Source organism: Aythya ferina (genome assembly GCF_964211825.1).
Source record: "Aythya ferina genome assembly, chromosome: 14".
NCBI classification, from domain to species: Eukaryota; Metazoa; Chordata; class Aves; order Anseriformes; family Anatidae; genus Aythya; species Aythya ferina.
This window is the reverse complement of record NC_140312.1, coordinates 11,750,372-11,772,884: the sequence shown is the minus strand read 5'-3', so window position 1 is coordinate 11,772,884 and position 22,513 is coordinate 11,750,372. Positions and strand designations below refer to the sequence as shown.

At 55.5% G+C, this 22,513-nt stretch overlaps 3 pseudogenes across 3 annotated transcripts; all 3 read right to left on the bottom strand.

The window, feature by feature from the left end:
* Positions 1–535: 535 nt before the first annotated feature.
* Positions 536–3,822, bottom strand: LOC311444380 (protocadherin alpha-2 pseudogene; annotated as a pseudogene). Its single transcript has 2 exons — positions 1,119–3,822; positions 536–571 (listed from the first exon to the last, which is right to left on the bottom strand). The product of its transcript is annotated as a protocadherin alpha-2 pseudogene (transcript).
* A 4,162-nt stretch (positions 3,823–7,984) lies between these two features.
* On the bottom strand, positions 7,985–12,918 carry LOC311444818 (protocadherin alpha-6 pseudogene; annotated as a pseudogene). Its single transcript has 2 exons — positions 10,350–12,918; positions 7,985–8,068 (listed from the first exon to the last, which is right to left on the bottom strand). The product of its transcript is annotated as a protocadherin alpha-6 pseudogene (transcript).
* Positions 12,919–18,728: 5,810 nt separating this feature from the next.
* LOC311444622 (protocadherin alpha-2 pseudogene) lies at positions 18,729–22,040 on the bottom strand (annotated as a pseudogene). Its single transcript has one exon. The product of its transcript is annotated as a protocadherin alpha-2 pseudogene (transcript).
* Positions 22,041–22,513: the final 473 nt, after the last annotated feature.

Below are 22,513 nucleotides of genomic sequence, written 5' to 3'. Positions count from 1 at the left end.
CATCTTGTTCAACACAACTCAGATGAGAGAGAGAGATTCACAACTATGCAGTGAAAATTCTCACAAGGCATATACCTCAAATGATATTCTGGACATTTCAATACCACATACCATTCTCCACATAGGCAAGACTTTCAAATCGTGTCTCTTGGAGGCTGGCAAATGGCCCTGCCCAGGAACACTCTGAGACAATTTTGCCTACGGATTCATTTTAGGCACCCTTGGTCCCCCATTCTCGAATGTGTGTTTTCAACACAAGTAGGCACCTCTTCTTCTCTTATGGCATGCAATGCAGACTATTGATTTCCTTTTCCCTAAGGCAGTGGGACTTCCCCCCCAGAGGTCACGGTTCACTTCAGAATAAGGCCAGGTCCCATTCAGTGCCATTGCCATATTCACCTCTGCCAGGTGACACACTTTCCCTTCCCAACACAATGCTCACTCCAACTTTCACACACCCTTCCCAGCAATGACAGATCTGAAACCTGAAAAACCCTGCCAATGGTCCCATATGCACAGAGACCATCTTGCAGATTCACAGGACGAACATTAAAACAGGCCAGTGTGCCTCCTTCAAAAAGAGATGGAATGACAGCTAACGTCAATGGGTATTGACTTCATTCTGAGAGATGACAACCCTGTTGGGGAAGGAGTGAGACACAAACATCATGGCATCGGTGTCAGACGGTGCAAGAGCTTTGCAGCATCCTGCATGGATAGAGGGCTTCACAGCATCACTTATTCGAAAACATGAGGCCAAGACTGTTCTGCTTTTCCAGCTACACAAGGTGTTTCCTAAATGGCCATTAAGAAAACAACGTAACAACAGTAGGCCCAGCAGTCAGCTACTTAAAGGGCTTGCAATAGTGCCTGCTGCACAGGCACAACCAGACCATGTCTTCCTGGACTGCAGTCCTTATTCAGAAACAGTAACATTCAGAAATGTTACACATCAGTAAACAACAAGATTGGCAGAGACCATGTTGTGATGAAAATCCAAGTAAAATTACTTCCACAAGCACATCGTTTCAATGACCAACGTGCCATGAAATATCATCGGAAAACAGAACAGAAGTACCAAAAATAATAATAAAATAAAACAACAAGGGGCAACCTACCGTGCCTGAGGAGTACGGGGAGAGCGAAGGTCCCTTCTCGGCAGAACCGTTTTCTGCCGCGGGGCCGAGCGGCGGCGGGCAGTTGGGGCTGAAAACCATCAGGTCGCTCTTGCCCGCGCCGTCCGCCACGCACAGGCTCCGGCTCTGGCGCTGCGAGTACGACCAGCTGCCCACCTCGCTGGCGCACACCAGCGTCGCCGGCCCGGGCCCCGCCAGCACGGCCGCCCGCGGCGCCCAGCGCGACGCCCCGTACAGCACCACCGCCAGCAGGAACAGGCTCGACACCGCGCAGATGGCCACCACCAGCCACACGTTCGTCGCCGCCGCCGCCGCCGCCGCCGCGCCGCCCTCCGCGCCCGCCGCCGGCCGCAGCCCCGCCCCCGACGACGACGCCGCCGCCGACAGCGCCGCCTCGGCGCCCTCCACCAGCGACACGCTCAGCGTGGCCGTGGCCGAGCGCGACGGCTCCCCGTGGTCCCGCACCACGATCAGCAGCCTCTGCCGCGGGCCGTCCGCCTCCTCCAGCGCCCGCGCCGTGCTCACCTCGCCGCTGTACAGCCCCACGCGGAACGGGCCCTTGCCCCGCGGCTCCCACAGCTCGTAGCGCAGCCACGCGTTGTAGCCCGAGTCCGCGTCCACCGCGCGGATCTTCGCCACCACCTGCCCCGCCGGCGCCCCCCACGCCGCCCACGCCCACAGCGACCCCGGCGCCGACGCCGACGCCGACGCCTCGCCCGCAGCCCAGGGCCCCGGCCCGCCGCCGGCAGGCGGGAGCAGCGCCGGCGCGTTGTCGTTCTCGTCCACCACGAACAGCTGCACCGTGGCGTTGCCGCACAGCGGCGGCTCGCCCGCGTCCACCGCACGCACCTCGAACTGCAGCACCTGCAGCTCCTCGTAGTCCAGGGGCCGCAGCGCCCACAGCCGCCCGCTCTCCGCGTCCACCGACACGTAGCTCGACGCCGGACGCCACCCCGACCCCGACCCCCCGCCCGACCCCGCGCCCGACCCCGCGCCCGACCCCGCGCCCGACCCCGCGCCGCCCTCCGCCACCGAGTAGCTCACGCGCCCGTTGCCCGCCTCGTCCGGGTCCCGCGCCCACAGCCGCGCCAGCTCCGCGCCCGCCGCGTTGTTCTCCCGCGCCAGCACCGTGTACACGGCCTGCGCGAACGCCGGCGCGTTGTCGTTCACGTCTGACACCGGCACCCGCAGCCCGCGGCTGGCGCGCAGCGGCGGCGCCCCGCCGTCCTCCGCCCGCACCTCCACCTCGTACTCCGACACCCGCTCCCGGTCCAGCGCCTCCCGCAGCACCAGCGAGTACGAGCCCGCGAACGTCGCCACCAGCCCGAACGGCGCCGGCGGCCACACCGCGCAGCGCACCCGCCCGTTCGCCCCCGAGTCCCGGTCCGACACGCTCAGCAGCGCCACCACCGTCCCCACCGACGCGTCCTCGGGCACCGGCACCGACAGCGACGTCACCCACACCTCGGGCGCGTTGTCGTTCACGTCCAGCACCTCCAGCTCCACTCTGCAGTGCCCTGATAACGAGGGCGTCCCCTTGTCTTTCGCTTCAATGCTAAAGTCAAATACACTGACTTCCTCAAAGTCCAGGGGACCGACTAGTCGGATCTCGCCCGTCTGCGGATTAACCGAAATCACATCTCTTCCACTCGGGGGAATAAAGTTGCTTGCGCTGTAGGTCACTTCACTGTTAATTCCTTCGTCTGGGTCCGTGGCGCCGACTCGGGCCACCAGCGTACCCTCCGCTGCGCTTTCCAGTACCTGCACTTTATACACCGACTGGTTGAACTGGGGCGCGTTGTCGTTCGCATCCAGCACCGACACCGACAGCTCCACCGTGCCTGTCAGCGACGGTCTGCCCCCATCGCTCGCCGTCAGCACCAGACGGTGCTCGGCCAACGACTCGCGGTCCAGAGATTTCTTTAATACAAGATAAGGTATGATATTCCGTTCATTCTCTTTTCCTATTTCCAGAGCGAAGTGCTCGCTGGGGCTGAGGGTATAGGAGAGCTGTGCGTTGGCTCCGATATCTGCATCCGACGCGCCCTCCAGCGGGAAACGGGATCCTGGCAGCGACAATTCCGCTATGCTGAGGTTTTTGGTGGCGGCGGGGAAGAGCGGCGCATTGTCGTTGATGTCGGTGACCTCCACCTCCACGTGGAAGACGCGCAGCGGCCGCTCCAGCAGCACCTCCAGGCGCAGGGCGCAGGGCGCGCTCTTCCCGCACAGCTCCTCCCGGTCCAGCCGCGAGCTCACCACCAGCGCCCCGCTCGCCCCGCTCACCTCCACGCTCGCCCGCCGGCCCTGCGCCACCAGCCGCAGCCGCCGCGCCTCCGCCTCGCCCGCCTCCAGGCCCAGGTCCTGCGCCAGCCGCCCCACCACCGTGCCGCCCTTGGCTTCCTCCGGCACCGAGTAGCGCACCTGCCCGCCGCCCAGCGCCCAGGCCGCCTGCAGCACCAGCACCCGCACCACGGCCCGCACGCACACCACCATGGCCGCCGCCGCCGCCCGCGCCCCGCACGGCTCCCAACGCCGCCGCCGCCGCTCTCCTGCCCGCCCCGCGCCGCTCCCCCCGCGCGCACAGCCGCCCTTCCCGCCGCCCCGGGGCGGAGCCGCCCTCCCGCCGCTCCCGCGCCGTTCCTGAGCCTGCAGCGACACCGTGTGCTCCGACGCCTCACTCGCGCCCGCCGCCGACAGCACGCCAGCGACACCGACACCGACACCGACACCGACACCGCCGCGCGGGACACGACACCCCCGCCACTCGCGGGACACGCCACGCCCACGGCGCCGACACCGACACCCACCCCAGCACAGCCCGAGACAGCAGCGACAACCGGGGGGCAACAGCCCCGCTGCGCCGCGCTCCACACGCCGCTCCCCGCACACCGACCGAATCCCAGCCTGTGCTTGCTATCTTTCCCATCTCTCTTCTCCTTTTCTTTTACTCCATTCCCGGTCTTGCTTGCTTCTTTTGCTTGCATATTTTCTTCTCAATGTCTTCTTTCCAACCTTCACTACTATCCATCTTTCACTTCTTTCCTCCTTCCGTCTTTGCTTCTTTGCTTCCTTCCTTTCCGTATTTTCCTAAATTTCCTTCCTTTCATTTCTTTCTTGATTCCTTTCCTTCCTTCTATTCTCTTTCCTCTTTTGTTTCTCTTCCATTCTCACTCTTGGTTGCTTCTTGCTTGCCTACATTCTTCTCGATGTCTTCCTTCCTTCTGTCCTGCTTTCTCTCATGTTCTTTCTTCACTCATTCTCTACCTCTCTTCCAGTTCATTCATTCTTTCAGTGACGTCCTTCCTTTTTACTTGATTCATCCTTTCAGTTCCTTCTTTCCTTTTCTCTTACTTCTTTCAGTCACCCTACAGTATCTTCATGCTTCCTTTCTTTCCTTCACTCCTTCAATCCATCTGCTTCTCTTCCTCTCCTCTTTACTTTTCCTTTTTTTTTTTTTCCATTCTCAAAATGCTTTCCAAATGCCTACACCACTCTTCCAATCAAGATAAGACTTGCTCTAATGCAAGACCTCTTCTTCCTCTTCCTCACCGCCTTCCATTCTGCAATGTACATCATCCCTTAGCACTCAAGATGGCCATGTTCCCCCAAGGAATTTCCCTGATAAGCCACTGCACACCAAAGGACCTGGATGCCCACTGCAAACAGGCACCAAGACCTCCATACAGCTTAGGTAAGTTTTTCACTCATTTTGTTATTTTTTTAACAGCAAAAAATACATACATCTCTCTCTCAAAAACATATTTTGCATATGAACAACATAACAAGACTCTGCAGAGCCTCAACTTCTCCCACCACTGTCAGGATCTTCCCCCCCTGCACAAACGGCACTCTTAATGTTTTGCACTGGTTCAGCAATCTCAGATGGAAATGGAGAAAGCTGACCTGATAGACAACATTTACAGCAGCTTCTGCTGGAGCAGCCACTCCTCATGCTCAGGAACACAGGAGTCAAAGGCCATCTGACAGACTGCTGCAAATCCAGGCCTATGGTACAGAACAGTGAGATGAAGGAAAACCAAGTGGGCAAAGAAAAACAAAATTCTACACAGAACCTGAGGAGGCCCTGGAACACTGGGCCAGGGGTTAAACTAAATTGCCTTCCTTGGAGACAGACAGACCTTGACAGGATGAGGCCCTGACCAGCCTCATCTAACTGCAGTGTTCGTCCTACTCTCAGCAAGGGAACCACGGACGTCCACGTGTCACCTTCAGCACAAGGTACCTTAAGGTCCTCGTCATTCACTTCCATTGCAAAAAGGGAGGTCATCCCAGGAAAACACCACCTTCTAGCAAGTTGCAAGCAAACACAAGGCAAGATCGCCCTGCTCAAGATCACCCTGAAAATATCCAAAATGGCCCAGTCCTACTCAGTGCCACTGACACGTTCACCTCCACCAGATTCCACACTTGCTCACCACAACCCAAGGCTGACTCCAGCTTTTGCAGAACCTTCCCATCAATGAAAGCACCACAAAGAAACATACAAATAGAATCACATAGACACTGTCTCCAGCACACCCTCTGCAGCTGACCCTTCCACTTCTCTGTGCTTCAGCAATCTCAGATGCAAACATTGCAGGTGTGTAAGGAACTGTATTCCTAAAGGTGATGGTGTGACAGCCCAAAAGGCAAAGGGTGCTCATTTCATTTTGTGAAAGGACACCCCAGATGTTGACAAGCAAAGCACTCTTATGGATAACATCAACTCTATGCATGTATGTGTTACATCTTTCAATGAAAAGTTCTGGGGCTTTTGAAGAGGTGGTTGTGACTGTCAATGTTGAAAGCACATGAAATCAGGACACCGTATGTCAAACCATTTCTCTGCTCAGGAACTAAAGGCCATAATTAGGCAAAGACGAGAGCACAATTGTTTCATGTGCCTCTGTCGAATGCGTTTCTGAGCTATGTGTCAACATCACAACACCAGCAGCTCTACAGTTTCAGGCATGCTTCTGGAACCCCACATACCATGAAGATTTCACAAGGTCCCTACCCAAAAAAACAACCAAACAACCAAAGACATTTTCATTTGAAAGGTTTCAAGGGCACACTGAATGACAAAGAATAGTGCCTTCAGGATCACCATCACCATCCGTCGTGTCTTGCACTCCTTCAGCAATCTCAGGTGTAAATGATGCACAACAAAATAAAACAGCATTTGTTGACCTCATGTCCTGACAGCTCAAAGCTAAATCGGTATTGGTTTTATTCTGTCAGAGAAAACCTCAGATACTGAACAACTAGCCTCAGCAAGATGTTCCAAACAAGGAGCTGAGGACCTCCTAGATGCACGCCAACAGAGACGTGAAAATTAAAAAAGAAAAAATACTAATAATAAGGGGATTACACATAAGGGGATTGTAAGTCCATAAAACCAACAGCAGTAGCATACAAGAAGGAGTTGAACAAACATCAACGGTGCTCGCCTATCTCATGTTTCTTTACAAGGCCTGTGTGTGAAGGAGCAAGACTCCAACATCGCTGTATCATGAGCATTGGACAACCCACCAACTGCACCCAGCTGCAATGACCATGAGCTGGGCACAAGGAAACAATCACGCTACATTTACCAGTACTCCGAGGACACAAGACAGGCCAGTCATCAGAGAATGCATACAACTGGCACAGTCAGATCCTCTGAAGCCATCCTCAAACAAAACACCTTGGCTCGTGCATCAAACCAGTTTCTTTCTTCTCCTGACTTCTGGCTGTGCTCTTCTACCTCTGTATTGCAAAGCACGCTAGTGGCATACTCATAGAGGGAAAAAGTATAACATGGTTTCAGATGCATCTTCTCTTTCAAAACTGATTTCTGGTGGTAAAGAGAGTGAAAAAGTCGATGTATCTTCAAAGAGCATAGAAAAAGATGGGGGTCACAAGAATAGCATGCAGAGAGCAGCGAAATGGTGATCACAAGCAATTACAACTCTACACAGAATCCATGCAACAGCAGGATAGCGAGGGAGTCAAAATGCCTTCCTCTGACATACTCTGACCTGCACAAGACAAGGCCCTCTGCAATTTCATCTAACACAATTCCAGCCCTCCACACAAGGACAACACACCTCAAGGGATTCTCCTCAAGGGAAATCACCCACTCTACTTCCTGGCCCATTTCTCTGCTATGTCTGAACTTTTTCCATCTCGTTCAACATGTCCCAGAGGAGAAAGAGGGATTCACAACTGATGGAAGGCAATATGCCTCAAATGACATCCAGACCATTTCAACACCACTTATTGCCTCAAGTTCTTGAAGACCTTCAAATCTTGTGTCTTGGAGTCTGGGAAAGGGTCTTCCACAGCAACACTCTGGGACCATTCTCCCTCAGGCTTTGCTTTAGACACCCATGATCCACCATTCTGGGACACGTGTTCTTAACACAAACCGGAATCTCTTCTTCTGTTATGGCAAGCAATGCAGATCCTTTTCAACTTCATCACTCACATCAGGGAATGGCCAGGTCCCATTCACTGCCATTGCCACATTCATCCCCACCTGATTACATCATTTCCCTTCCCACCCCATGCATCACTGCAGCTTTCACAGACCCTTCCCATCAATCACAGCTACAAAAATATATATATATTCCAATGGTACCAAATCCATCATGTCTGGCAGACTCTTTATAATAACTTCTAAGCAGGGCTCTGTGTGAAATGCCACTTCCCTAACAAGGAATACAAATCCACAGTCAGAAAAGCCCAAAGACCCAAATGTCACCTTCATCACTTCTTCTTGACAGGACAATCAAAACACACAAAAACAAAGTTCTCAACAAGAACAAAAACAAAACACTGCACAATGGTAATAGCAGGCTTGTCATTCAGCTACTTAAAGGGCTTTCAGTAGTGTCTGCTGGAGAGTCACCACCTGACCGACTCTTCCTGGCCTGCAGTCCTTCAACACTCTAGAGCAGAAATGCAAAAAATCAATAACCAACAGGACTTACGGAAACCATGTCGTGAAAGCTCTAATGAAAATCGGCATTGATTTCATTCTCTCTGAGAAAAACTGAACAACTGGTTTCAATATGATGTCCCAAAGCAAGAGATGAGGAGATCTTGGAGACACAAATAGAGAGATGCAAATGCCGCCATCAGCTGATTACAGACAGTAGCACAATAATAGGACCAGGCAGACATGGACACAACTAGAACAACTTGAACAGACACAAATGGTGCTCACCGGCCCCATGGCACATTGGCAACAGTGTGTAAGAGGAATAAGACACCAATATTGAAGTACCATAGGAATTAGACATGAGAATGACTTTCTACCATCATGCATGGAGAGAAGATTTCACAGCAGACCCTGTACAGCATGAGAGGTCCACAGAAAGGCCCTGTCCTGGCAGCAGGAGCAGGAATACAAGCATACCGGCACTTGCCAGGCCCCACACTGGGGCACAGACCCTGGCCACAGCGCTGTCGGCACTCGCAGCTCAAGAACCTGATGAGCACTGAGCAGCCGTGGGCCCAGGGCCTGCACCCGGCTGCCACAACCGCTTCTGAGGAGGCAGCCTAGAGTCAGATCTTCTGAAATTGTCCTTGAACAAAATGCTTTGGATGATGCAGAAAAACAGTTCTCTGTTTCTTGCCCCGATCTCCCAGTGTGCTCTTCTACCTCCGTATTCCAAAGCACCCAAAAGGCATACTCACAAAAGGGGAAGTATAACATGCTTCATACTGCATTATGGCTTTCCAAAACAATCTAATTGTAAAAAATATTGTACACTTTCAAGGGGCATAGAACACACTTCATCTTTTACACTTGTTCTATTAACAACCCTTTGTGAGAAATAGTAAGACACCAACAGCATGGTGTCAATAACATCACCCACTACAACTAAGCAACATCACAAATGGAGAGCAGACTTCAGAGCTGAACCCTGCCACAGAAAGCATCTTTCACAAAAACACCAGGAGAAAAGTGTCCAGGTGCTAAATCTACACAAGAGGAAAATTAACTTCACCACCTGATTACACACAATACCCCAAAATAGCACCAGGCATACATGGCCACAAGTAGAATAAGTTAAACAGGCACCAACAGTGTTCACCTGCCCCACATCCCATTTCTAAAAGTGTGTGTGAAGGTGCAAGGCACCAATGTCATAGTATCATCAGCATCTGACAGTACAATGACTTTCCAGCATCACGCATGAAGTGAAGACGTCACAGCTGACCCCTTAACAACATCTTGACCAAAAAACACGACGAAAACATTCATCAGCAAGTGTTCAGGTGTTCCTGAACACCAGAGGTTTTCAGAAGAGCCCTGTCCCGACAGCAGGAGCAGGGCTCCGAGCACAACAGCTATTGACAGGACCCGCACTGGGCCCCAGACTCATGTCCTACTGCTGTTCGCACTAGCAGCTCGAGCATCTGACAAACACCGAGACGCCATGGACCCAGGGGCTGTGCCTGGCTACCACAACCGATTACGAGGAGGCGGCCGGGAGATGGGGCAGGGAAGGAAAGGGAGGAAAAGAGGGCAAGATTAAAGAGCTTCAGAATAAGGTCAGGTCCCATTCAGTGCCATTGCCACATTCACCTCCGCCAGGTGACACACTTTCCCTTCCCAGCACAATGCTCACTCCAACTTTCACACACCCTTCCCAGCAATGACAGATCTGAAACCTGCAAAACCCTGCCAATGGCCCCATATGCACAGGGACCATCTTGCAGATTCACTTGCAGATTCAATGAAAGAACATCAAAACAGGCCAGTGTGCCACTTTCATGGCATCAGTGTCAGACGTTGCAATAGCTTTGCAGCATCCTGCATGGATAGAGGACTTCACAGCATCACTTATCCGAAAACATGAGGCCAAGACTGTTCCGCTTTTCCAGCTACACAAGGTGTTTCCTAAATGGCCCTGAAGAAAACAACCTAACAACAGTAGGCCCAGCAGTCAGCTACTTAAAGGGCTTTCAACATTGCCTGCTGCACAGTCACAACCAGACCATGTCTTCCTGGACTGCAGTCCTTATTCAGAAACAGTAACATTCAGAAATGTTACACATCAGTAAACAAGATTGGCAGAGACCATGCTGTGATGAAAATCCAAGTAAAATTACTTCCACAACAACATCGTTTCAATGACCAACGTGCCATGAAATATCATCGGAAAACAGAACAGAAGTACCAAAAATAATAATAAAATAAAACAACAAGGGGCAACCTACCGTGCCTGAGGAGTACGGGGAGAGCGAAGGTCCCTTCTCGGCAGAACCGTTTTCTGCCGCGGGGCCGGGCGGCGGCGGGCAGTTGGGGCTGAAAACCATCAGGTCGCTCTTGCCCGCGCCGTCCGCCACGCACAGGCTCCGGCTCTGGCGCTGCGAGTACGACCAGCTGCCCACCTCGCTGGCGCACACCAGCGTCGCCGGCCCGGGCCCCGCCAGCACGGCCGCCCGCGGCGCCCAGCGCGACGCCCCGTACAGCACCACCGCCAGCAGGAACAGGCTCGACACCGCGCAGATGGCCACCACCAGCCACACGTTCGTCGCCGCCGCCGCCGCCGCCGCCGCCGCGCCGCCCTCCGCGCCCGCCGCCGGCCGCAGCCCCGCCCCCGACGACGACGCCCCCGCCCCCGCCCCCGCCGCCGCCGCCGACAGCGCCGCCTCGGCGCCCTCCACCAGCGACACGCTCAGCGTGGCCGTGGCCGAGCGCGACGGCTCCCCGTGGTCCCGCACCACGATCAGCAGCCTCTGCCGCGGGCCGTCCGCCTCCTCCAGCGCCCGCGCCGTGCTCACCTCGCCGCTGTACAGCCCCACGCGGAACGGGCCCTTGCCCCGCGGCTCCCACAGCTCGTAGCGCAGCCACGCGTTGTAGCCCGAGTCCGCGTCCACCGCGCGGATCTTCGCCACCACCTGCCCCGCCGGCGCCCCCCACGCCGCCCACGCCCACAGCGACCCCGGCGCCGACGCCGACGCCGACGCCTCGCCCGCAGCCCAGGGCCCCGGCCCGCCGCCGGCAGGCGGGAGCAGCGCCGGCGCGTTGTCGTTCTCGTCCACCACGAACAGCTGCACCGTGGCGTTGCCGCACAGCGGCGGCTCGCCCGCGTCCACCGCACGCACCTCGAACTGCAGCACCTGCAGCTCCTCGTAGTCCAGGGGCCGCAGCGCCCACAGCCGCCCGCTCTCCGCGTCCACCGACACGTAGCTCGACGCCGGACGCCACCCCGACCCCGACCCCCCGCCCGACCCCGCGCCCGACCCCGCGCCCGACCCCGCGCCCGACCCCGCGCCGCCCTCCGCCACCGAGTAGCTCACGCGCCCGTTGCCCGCCTCGTCCGGGTCCCGCGCCCACAGCCGCGCCAGCTCCGCGCCCGCCGCGTTGTTCTCCCGCGCCAGCACCGTGTACACGGCCTGCGCGAACGCCGGCGCGTTGTCGTTCACGTCCGACACCGGCACCCGCAGCCCGCGGCTGGCGCGCAGCGGCGGCGCCCCGCCGTCCTCCGCCCGCACCTCCACCTCGTACTCCGACACCCGCTCCCGGTCCAGCGCCTCCCGCAGCACCAGCGAGTACGAGCCCGCGAACGTCGCCACCAGCCCGAACGGCGCCGGCGGCCACACCGCGCAGCGCACCCGCCCGTTCGCCCCCGAGTCCCGGTCCGACACGCTCAGCAGCGCCACCACCGTCCCCACCGACGCGTCCTCGGGCACCGGCACCGACAGCGACGTCACCCACACCTCGGGCGCGTTGTCGTTCACGTCCAGCACCTCCACCACCACCTCGCAGTGACCCGACAGCGGGGGCGTCCCCTTATCTTGCGCTTCGATTTGCAACTCGTATAAGCGCACTTCTTCAAAGTCCAGAGGTCCCCGCAGACGGATCTCCCCCGTCTGCGGATCAATGCTGAAGACATCTCTCTTGGTAGCAGGAACTAAACTGACGATGCTGAACGAGAACTCGTGATTAATTCCCTCGTCCGGGTCGGTGGCTCCCACCCGTGCCACCAATGTCCCTTCCACTGCGCTCTCCCGCACCTGCACTTTATACACCGACTGGTTGAACTGGGGCGCGTTGTCGTTCGCATCCAGCACCGACACCAACAGCTCCACCGTGCCCGTCAGAGCCGGACTGCCCCCATCAGTCGCCGTCAGCACCAGACGGTGCTCGGCCAGCGACTCGCGGTCCAGACCTTTCGTCAGCACCAGGAACAGCGACTTCCTATCATCTGAAGATTTCATATCCAAAGCGAAGTGCTCGCTGGGGCTGAGGATATAGGAGAGCTGCGCGTTGGCTCCGATGTCCGCATCCGACGCGCCCTCCAGCGGGAAGCGGGATCCTGGCAGCGACAATTCCGCTATGCTGAGGTTTTTGGTGGCGGCGGGGAAGAGCGGGGCATTGTCGTTGATGTCGGTGACCTCCACCTCCACGTGGAAGACGCGCAGCGGCCGCTCCAGCAGCACCTCCAGGCGCAGGGCGCAGGGCGCGCTCTTCCCGCACAGCTCCTCCCGGTCCAGCCGCGAGCTCACCACCAGCGCCCCGCTCGCCCCGCTCACCTCCACGCTCGCCCGCCGGCCCTGCGCCACCAGCCGCAGCCGCCGCGCCTCCGCCTCGCCCGCCTCCAGGCCCAGGTCCTGCGCCAGCCGCCCCACCACCGTGCCGCCCTTGGCTTCCTCCGGCACCGAGTAGCGCACCTGCCCGCCGCCCAGCGCCCAGGCCGCCTGCAGCACCAGCACCCGCACCACGGCCCGCACGCACACCACCATGGCCGCCGCCGCCGCCCGCGCCCCGCACGGCTCCCAACGCCGCCGCCGCCGCTCTCCTGCCCGCCCCGCGCCGCTCCCCCCGCGCGCACAGCCGCCCTTCCCGCCGCCCCGGGGCGGAGCCGCCCTCCCGCCGCTCCCGCGCCGTTCCTGAGCCTGCAGCGACACCGTGTGCTCCGACGCCTCACTCGCGCCCGCCGCCGACAGCACGCCAGCGACACCGACACCGACACCGACACCGACACCGCCGCGCGGGACACGACACCCCCGCCACTCGCGGGACACGCCACGCCCACGGCGCCGACACCGACACCCACCCCAGCACAGCCCGAGACAGCAGCGACAACCGGGGGGCAACAGCCCCGCAGCGCCGCGCTCCACACGCCGCTCCCCGCACACCGACCGACTCCTCCCAGCCCTTGCTTGCTTCTTTTCACGTCTCCCTCCTCCTTTTCTTCTCCTCCATTCTCTCTCTTGCTTGCTTTCCTGCTTCCTTCTTGCTTGCATTCTTTCTTCTGCATGCATACTTCTTTCCTTCTTTCTCCCATTTTCTTCTTCCACTTCTTTCCTTCTCACACTTTTTTCCTTCTTTCACTTTGTTCCTTCTTTCACTTCTTTCCTTCTTTCTGAACCTTATTTCCTTCTTCATGTATCTTCATTCTTTCTCTCTGTTCCATTATTACTCCTTTTTTTTTTTTTTTTTTTTATTCGATTTCTTCTTCCTTTTTAAATTCTTATATTATTTCCTTTTTTCTTTTACTTCCTTTCAGTCTTCCTTGCAGTCTGGAGTGGTGTGTGTGCCACTCTTGCATATCGACAGGCTGCCAGCCCTGCATGCATTACGCCAATGGAGGCTCCTCCTTGATTCTTTACTTGCTTGCTTGCTTCCTTCCTTTCTTTCTCGTCTCTCTCCTCCTTTGCTTCTCCTCCATTCTCTCGCTTGCTTGCTTCTTCCTTGCCTGAGTTCTTCTCGACATCTTCTTTTCTTTTTTCATTACTTTCCTTCTTTCTGAAACTTCATTCCTTGAGATACCTTCATTCTTTCTCTTTTCCATCGTTATTCTTTTTTTATTATTATTATTTTCTAATTCGATTTCTTTTTTCTTTTTCTTTCTATGCTCCTTCCTTTTTTTTTTTTCTTTTATTTTCTTTCAGTCTTTCAATTCCTTCTTTCAGTCTTACAACTTATTCCTGGTTTCCTTCTTTCCTTCACTCCTCCTATCCATCTGCTTTTCTCGCTCTCCTCTTCACTTCTCATGTTTCCCTTCCTTATATTAGCCTTCATAACCTTTCCATTTCCCTCCTTGCCCTTTTTTTTTCTTCCTTCACGTTTTTCCCCTCCTAAATCAAAACGCTGTCCAAATGCCTACAATATCAAGCGCACTATCAAGCACAGACATGACCTCAGACAAGCTCTCTTCTTCATCTTCGTCATGGCCTTTCATTGAGCTCTGTACAGTGTTCCTCAGCACTCATGAGGACAACATCCCCCCAGGAATTACTCCTCCAGAGAATTCGCTCTCCTCCTCTCAATAGGCCACTGCAGACCAGGATACCAGGATGCCCACTGCAAACAGGATCCAAGGACTCCACACAGCTCAGGTGCGTCTTTCATTCGGCAACTCAAACCTAGCACACCCCAGTTCACAAATCCTCCAAAAATGAAAAAAAAAAAAAAACCACAGGGCAACCACAGTTCGCTTGCACTCCCACACACCTCAGGGAAGATGCATTAGTTGGCACTCACTTGCCACCCACATGCTGAGTGGTAAGCTCTTGCTTTCCTTTTCAGGTACACATCCACTGCCAGAACAATCCAGCAGGAAGATCCTCTGGACCCAGGGCAATTACTCCCACCAGAAACATCTCATCTGTAATGTGAGCTAACCATCACACAACCCAACAACTCCACAAAGGTAACACCACTGCTTTTTCTCTGAAAAAAAATACCTTGACCACCAACACCCCCCTCCCCCACAGAGAAATACAGTATGATCCCTCCTTTACATGTCTTTCTGGCCACCTGCTCACACTGAGCTGCGAAGAAAAGGGAAAGGAATGAGATCAGGCAACAGGACTCTGCTGCTCCAAACCTACAGCCTACAGCCTCCAAACCTAGGCTAGATTCCATCCATCCAACACGAACTTATTGCTGTTGAATAGCAGAAATCTTGTATAGCTCTCTTGAAAACATCTTCTCGGAGTACGAGCCACTTACCTATAGGATCAGTGCTTGCTTGCTTAGAAAAAGAAGAGTTTCTATGACAGGAGAATGGCTTCTAAAGCACAATTTCTTTAAAAGCTATCAGAGATTTCTGGGGAAGATGGATGGAAATTTTCCTTCAGATACGTAACACCTTGGAAGTCATTAGACACCACGCACTGCTCCCATACCAATGTTCATGTTTTAGAATGAGCCATGCTACAAGAGACGCACCATCTTGACCAAGGCCAACTATGCAAGAGCACAGACTGGGGAAGTCAAATGCACAAAGATTACATGCACCCCATCATGTCTCCTTAGAAATGTCCAACATTTCTGATACCAGGCAGACACCAGGGGAAGGGACTCTTGCACATGGGAGAAACTGTTCTCCCCATTGGTACCAACATGCTTGTCTGAAGGTTCCAATCATACAGGCATTCCCCAGGAACTGGTCAGTCCATCCAACATAACGGGAACACAACTAAACAGTAAAAAAAACATACATCTGTCTCTCAAATAAATATTTTTTGCATATGAATAACTTACCAGTAGCATCAGTGGTTGCTTGCTCAGAAAAAGGAATAGACTTGTGGATGGAGAATTTGTATAAAAGGGAAAATTTCATTTAAAGTTTTCAGTGATTTCTAGGGAAGCTGGACTGAACAGAAATCATCAAGTTTAGCAAAAGATCCCCAATCATGGGAGAGTGCACTGTGCTTCCTGACATGGAGCTATCACACAGGAAGCTACCATGTAGGAGAGAAGAAAACCAAAGGATCCCATTCCCACTTCAGCAAAACACGAGCTTTGCCAACAACATGAAGACAGTGATCGCTTCTTCCTCTCCTCTCCATTCTTGGCAAAGGCCACACTCCAGCTTCCATCCAGCATCTCCGTTTCCCACACACATGGCTCTTTTCCTACTCAACACCATCCTGCCCATTGCCAAATGCCCACCCACACTCCATGCTCCTTGCAAAACTACCGCCACAACACCTGATGGATGTTGTTCCACCCCACCAAAAGAATCCAGCTCCAAACCCAGCTCTGAACATCACCCTCTGCACAGCCTTCCCTGCTCCCGCCACAGCAAGGATGCACAAACGGCACTCTAAAGGCATTAAACTGGCTCAGAAATCTCAGATGGAAATGGAGAAAGCTGGCCCAATGAACAACATTTACAGCAGCTTCTGCTGGAGCAGACACTCCTCATGCTCAGGAACACAGGAGTCAAAGGTCATCTGACAGATCACTGAAAAAGCTGGACTATAGTACAGAACAGTGAGATGAAGGAAAACCAAGTGGACAGACAAAAACAAAACTCTACGTAGAACCTGGCGAGGCCCTGGAACATCAGGCCAGGAATTGACACAAATTGCCTTCCTTGGAGACACACAGACCTTCACAGGATGAGGCCCTCACCAGCCTCATCTAACTGCAGTGTTCATCCTGCTCTCAGCAAGGAAACCACAGACATCCATGTGCCACCTTCAACATGAGGTACCTTAAGATCCTATCACATGGGAAGCAAGAGGCAGACCTGAAAGCCAATGACATTCTCTCAACAACAACCTCCACTCTGAACAGTGCAAAAAACAGCACCAACACACACACGGCCAACTACACAAGTGTCTGCCCTCAGTCAGCAGCCACAACTCAACAGACTACATCTCATCCACTGTTACCAACGGAATTCCAATATGGGAGACGAAAAACAGTAGAGTAGGGAGTCGGACATTTTCATTGCAGGAGAGATGAAAACTATAGTATTCCAGTCCACTTCATTGAAACACAAGCTCTGGACAACATTGAGAATACAGACAGCACTTCTTCCTGTCTATCTCAAGAATACAACCAGAGGGAAGACTGCAGTGACATTTTGACAACTCGGGAAGAATCATCAGTAGTGGGAAAAGCTCCTGCCTGACCAACAACACTCCACCTTCAGACAGACATGATTAAAGGTGCCCATGAAGATACCTTCACAAGCAGAAACATCACAACAACAGGGAGTGAGAACAAGCAGAACTTTATTGCACAGGACCCTGAGGAAGCTCATCGTTCTTCATATATGGCCTTGCTGTCTCCAGTCACTTGACTGGAGGCCCCTGAGGTTCCATTCTACATAAACCATGCTGCCATGCTCTCAACTTACTCAAGCTTCATCCACAGGCAAGAAGGGGATCCGCAGGGAAAATACCAGGCAAAGACTCGAAACACAGAACAAGGAAGGCATGTGGAAGCATGAATAACACACTGCCTCTCATCCTCAGAAAGAGCTCACAGCTGAATTTATGGGAATTCGGAGAGGCTCCTGGCTGAAGAGCACAGTGTGCCAGGCTTCTTCTCCATGTAGTCCTCTGGTATACTCTATCCTTCACCCTGTGAAATCAGATATCTACGACAGAATTTCCAAACCAGGATTGAGGAGCACTTGGATGCATGCTAACGCAGACGGAGAATCTCAAAAACCATGATTAGCAGATTACCACCCCACCCATCAAATAACAAACAAACTATAAAACCATTTTTGCTACACAGGTTTCAAGTATGAACTGAATGAGAAAGAGTAGTGCCTACAGGACCACCACCACTGTTCATATCACCAGTCCTTCAGAAATCTCAGGTGGAAATACTGCATACCAGTAAGAAGCAACATTCATGGAACCCATGTCATGAAACCTCTAAGCACAATCACCACTGATTTTCTTCTCAAGATAGGCAGGACCTTCAAATCATGTCACTTCAAGCCTGGAAAAGGGTCTTGCCCAGGAACACTCTGAGACCACTCTGCTCACGGATTCACTTTAGGCACCCTTGGTCCCCCTTTCTCGAATGTGTGTTTTCAACACAAGTAGACATCTCTCCTCATTCTCTTATGGCATGCAATGCAGACTATTGATTTCCTTTTTCCTGAGGCAGTGGGACTTCCCCACAAAGGTCACGGTTCACTTCAGAATAAGGCCAGGTCCCATTCAGTGTCATTGCCACATTCACCTCTGCCAGGTGACACACTTTCCCTTCCCAACACAATGCTCACTCCAACTTTCACACACCCTTCCCAGCAATGACAGATCTGAAACCTGCAAAACCCTGCCAATGGTCCCATTTGCACAGGGACCATCTTGCAGATTCACTGAAAGAACATCAAAATTGGCCAGTGTGCCTCTTTCAAACAGAGATGTAATGACAGCTAACATCAATGGGTATTGACTTCATTCTGAGAGATGACAACCCTGTTGGGGAAGGAGTGAGACACAAACATCATGCCATCGGTGTCAGACAGTACAAGAGCTTTGCAGCATCCTGCATGGATAGAGGACTTCACAGCATCACTTATCCGAATACATGAGGCCAAGATTGTTCTGCTTTTCCAACTACACATAGGTTTCCAGAATAGCCCTGAAGAAAACAAAAGAACAACTACAGTAGACGTAGCATTCAGCTACTTACTGAGCTTTCAATAGTACTGGGTGCACAGTCACAACCAGACCATGTTGGTCCTTCCTGGACTACAGTCCTTCATCAGTCTCAAACAGAAATGCTACACACCAGTAACCAAGAAGATTTGCAGAGACCATGTTGTGAGGAAAATCCAAGTAAAATTACTTCCACATCCACATCTTTTCAATGACCTACGTACCGTGAAATATCATTGGAAAACAAAACAGAAGAAGTGGGGAAAAAAAAAAAAAAAAAAAAAAAAAAACAACAACAAGGGGCAACCTACCGTGCCTGAGGAGTACGGGGAGAGCGAAGGTCCCTTCTCGGCAGAACCGTTTTCTGCCGCGGGGCCGGGCGGCGGCGGGCAGTTGGGGCTGAAAACCATCAGGTCGCTCTTGCCCGCGCCGTCCGCCACGCACAGGCTCCGGCTCTGGCGCTGCGAGTACGACCAGCTGCCCACCTCGCTGGCGCACACCAGCGTCGCCGGCCCGGGCCCCGCCAGCACGGCCGCCCGCGGCGCCCAGCGCGACGCCCCGTACAGCACCACCGCCAGCAGGAACAGGCTCGACACCGCGCAGATGGCCACCACCAGCCACACGTTCGTCGCCGCCGCCGCCGCCGCCGCCGCCGCGCCGCCCTCCGCGCCCGCCGCCGGCCGCAGCCCCGCCCCCGACGACGACGATGCTGACAGCGCCGCCTCGGCGCCCTCCACCAGCGACACGCTCAGCGTGGCCGTGGCCGAGCGCGACGGCTCCCCGTGGTCCCGCACCACGATCAGCAGCCTCTGCCGCGGGCCGTCCGCCTCCTCCAGCGCCCGCGCCGTGCTCACCTCGCCGCTGTACAGCCCCACGCGGAACGGGCCCTTGCCCCGCGGCTCCCACAGCTCGTAGCGCAGCCACGCGTTGTAGCCCGAGTCCGCGTCCACCGCGCGGATCTTCGCCACCACCTGCCCCGCCGGCGCCCCCCACGCCGCCCACGCCCACAGCGACCCCGGCGCCGACCCCGGCGCCGACGCCTCGCCCGCAGCCCAGGGCCCCGGCCCGCCGCCGGCAGGCGGGAGCAGCGCCGGCGCGTTGTCGTTCTCGTCCACCACGAACAGCTGCACCGTGGCGTTGCCGCACAGCGGCGGCTCGCCCGCGTCCACCGCACGCACCTCGAACTGCAGCACCTGCAGCTCCTCGTAGTCCAGGGGCCGCAGCGCCCACAGCCGCCCGCTCTCCGCGTCCACCGACACGTAGCTCGACGCCGGACGCCACCCCGACCCCGACCCCGACCCCGCGCCGCCCTCCGCCACCGAGTAGCTCACGCGCCCGTTGCCCGCCTCGTCCGGGTCCCGCGCCCACAGCCGCGCCAGCTCCGCGCCCGCCGCGTTGTTCTCCCGCGCCAGCACCGTGTACACGGCCTGCGCGAACGCCGGCGCGTTGTCGTTCACGTCCGACACCGGCACCCGCAGCCCGCGGCTGGCGCGCAGCGGCGGCGCCCCGCCGTCCTCCGCCCGCACCTCCACCTCGTACTCCGACACCCGCTCCCGGTCCAGCGCCTCCCGCAGCACCAGCGAGTACGAGCCCGCGAACGTCGCCACCAGCCCGAACGGCGCCGGCGGCCACACCGCGCAGCGCACCCGCCCGTTCGCCCCCGAGTCCCGGTCCGACACGCTCAGCAGCGCCACCACCGTCCCCACCGACGCGTCCTCGGGCACCGGCACCGACAGCGACGTCACCCACACCTCGGGCGCGTTGTCGTTCACGTCCAGCACCTCCAGCATCACGCTGCAGTGCCCTGATAAAGGCGGAACGCCCTTGTCTCTCGCCGCGATTTGTAATTCATAAAAGCGCACTTCTTCAAAGTCCAAAGGTCCCCGCAGACGGATCTCCCCCGTTTGCGGATCAATGCTAAAGACATCTCTCTTGGTAGCAGGAACTAAACTCACGATGCTGAAAGACAAGTCGTGATTAATTCCCTCGTCCGGGTCGGTGGCTCCCACTTGAGCCACCAACGTTCCCTCTGTCGCGTTCTCCGGCAGCCGCACTCTATACACGGACTGGTTGAACTGGGGCGCGTTGTCGTTCGCATCCAGCACCAACACCAACAGCTCCACCGTGCCTGTCAGTGCCGGCCTGCCCCCGTCAATCGCCGTCAGCACCAGACGGTGCTCAGCCGACGACTCGCGGTCCAGACCTTTCGTCAGCACCAGGAACAGCGACTTCATATTTTCATCTGAAGATTTCACGTCCAAAGCGAAGTGCTCGCTGGGGCTGAGGGTATAGGAGAGCTGCGCGTTGGCTCCGATGTCCGCATCCGAAGCGCCCTCCAGCGGGAAGCGGGAATCGGGAGGCGAGTTTTCCGGTAAACTGAGGTTTACCAGAGAGGCGGGGAAGATCGGGGCATTGTCGTTGATGTCGGTGACCTCCACCTCCACGTGGAAGACGCGCAGCGGCCGCTCCAGCAGCACCTCCAGGCGCAGGGCGCAGGGCGCGCTCTTCCCGCACAGCTCCTCCCGGTCCAGCCGCGAGCTCACCACCAGCGCCCCGCTCGCCCCGCTCACCTCCACGCTCGCCCGCCGGCCCTGCGCCACCAGCCGCAGCCGCCGCGCCTCCGCCTCGCCCGCCTCCAGGCCCAGGTCCTGCGCCAGCCGCCCCACCACCGTGCCGCCCTTGGCTTCCTCCGGCACCGAGTAGCGCACCTGCCCGCCGCCCAGCGCCCAGGCCGCCTGCAGCACCAGCACCCGCACCACAGGCCCCCACCTCAGCCGTGCTGGTCTGCAAACGCCCATTGCTGTCACCAATTTCCTCTTCTCTCCACCATGTAGTTACTGATGTGTATATTTATCGTTTCTGGCTGCACTCGGTATCAGGATCTTCTTGCAATGGCTGCGCGTCCTCTTCCTTGCAGCTCTTTCTGTCATCTGCGTTATTTCTCACGGGTACCGGAAGGTGTTCCCCTCATCCTCCCCCTTTTTCATCATGCGTTTATTATGTCAGAGCGGCATCATGTGGCAGTCTGTAGGTATTGCCTCTTACCGTGCTCTGCATATCGCCCTTAATTAGCTCCGGTTTTGCCATTTTCCATTCCACGCACTTCTGTTTGAGGTTGTTGCCGAGTACTCACCTGCAACGCTTTTCACTGTACTAGTTCAGAAGAAGTGCATATAGTTTTCTTTACAATGTGACGCTAACTAATCATTCACAGTTCTTTTCCAAGTGACACTATTATGCCCTGAAATGTGCTGAATGTATTTGACAGCTCCCAAAATCACCGTGATCGGTGTTCCTGTTAGAAACCTTGAGGTCTAAATGAAGTGTTTCTGAAAACATGCTCTATTTAATGCCGTTCTATTCATACTTTACAACCAAATAAATCTAAACCTCTCTTGTAGACAAAACACCCGGAAGCGGATTCTCAGACTGATCGAGTAACTCTTACAAGGACTGTGAGCAGGGGGCGAAGTCGAAACAGGGAAACAGATCCCCTTCTTCCACTCGCGGTCGCTGGGTCCTCTCCACGGCTTCCTTCAGTGGGAACTGTGAGGTTCTGCGACAGCTCCTTCCCGGGGGAGATTCCCCGTTTCCTGCCCGCTCTGCTGACAGTGCAGGGTCGTAGTAACCTTGCTGTGAAACGCTCAAAGGAAAGGAGACACGAGGTGAGAGCAAACTCTCACAAGCGCTAGTTCTAAACCTCTCGGAGTGGGGGCCATAGGAGAGCAGAAGGGAGAGGAGACAAGCACATTACGCGTGGATGCTGCAGTCCCTTGGGAGAAAGCGGAAGAGTCGTGTTACCGGCGAGATCCTTCCTTCAGACGAGACAGGGCTGAAATTTTCTGCTTTTAAGGGTATCTTCGCCGTTCGTGCTCGCCGTCTTCTGCAGGCACGCCGGCGGGGCGGGATGCTGCCGCTGGCGGCTCAGTGTCACCCCTCGGTACCCACTCCCAGTCCCCGGCAAAGCCCGGTGCGCTGCACTGAGAGGATTCTTGACCACCCTCTGAAGC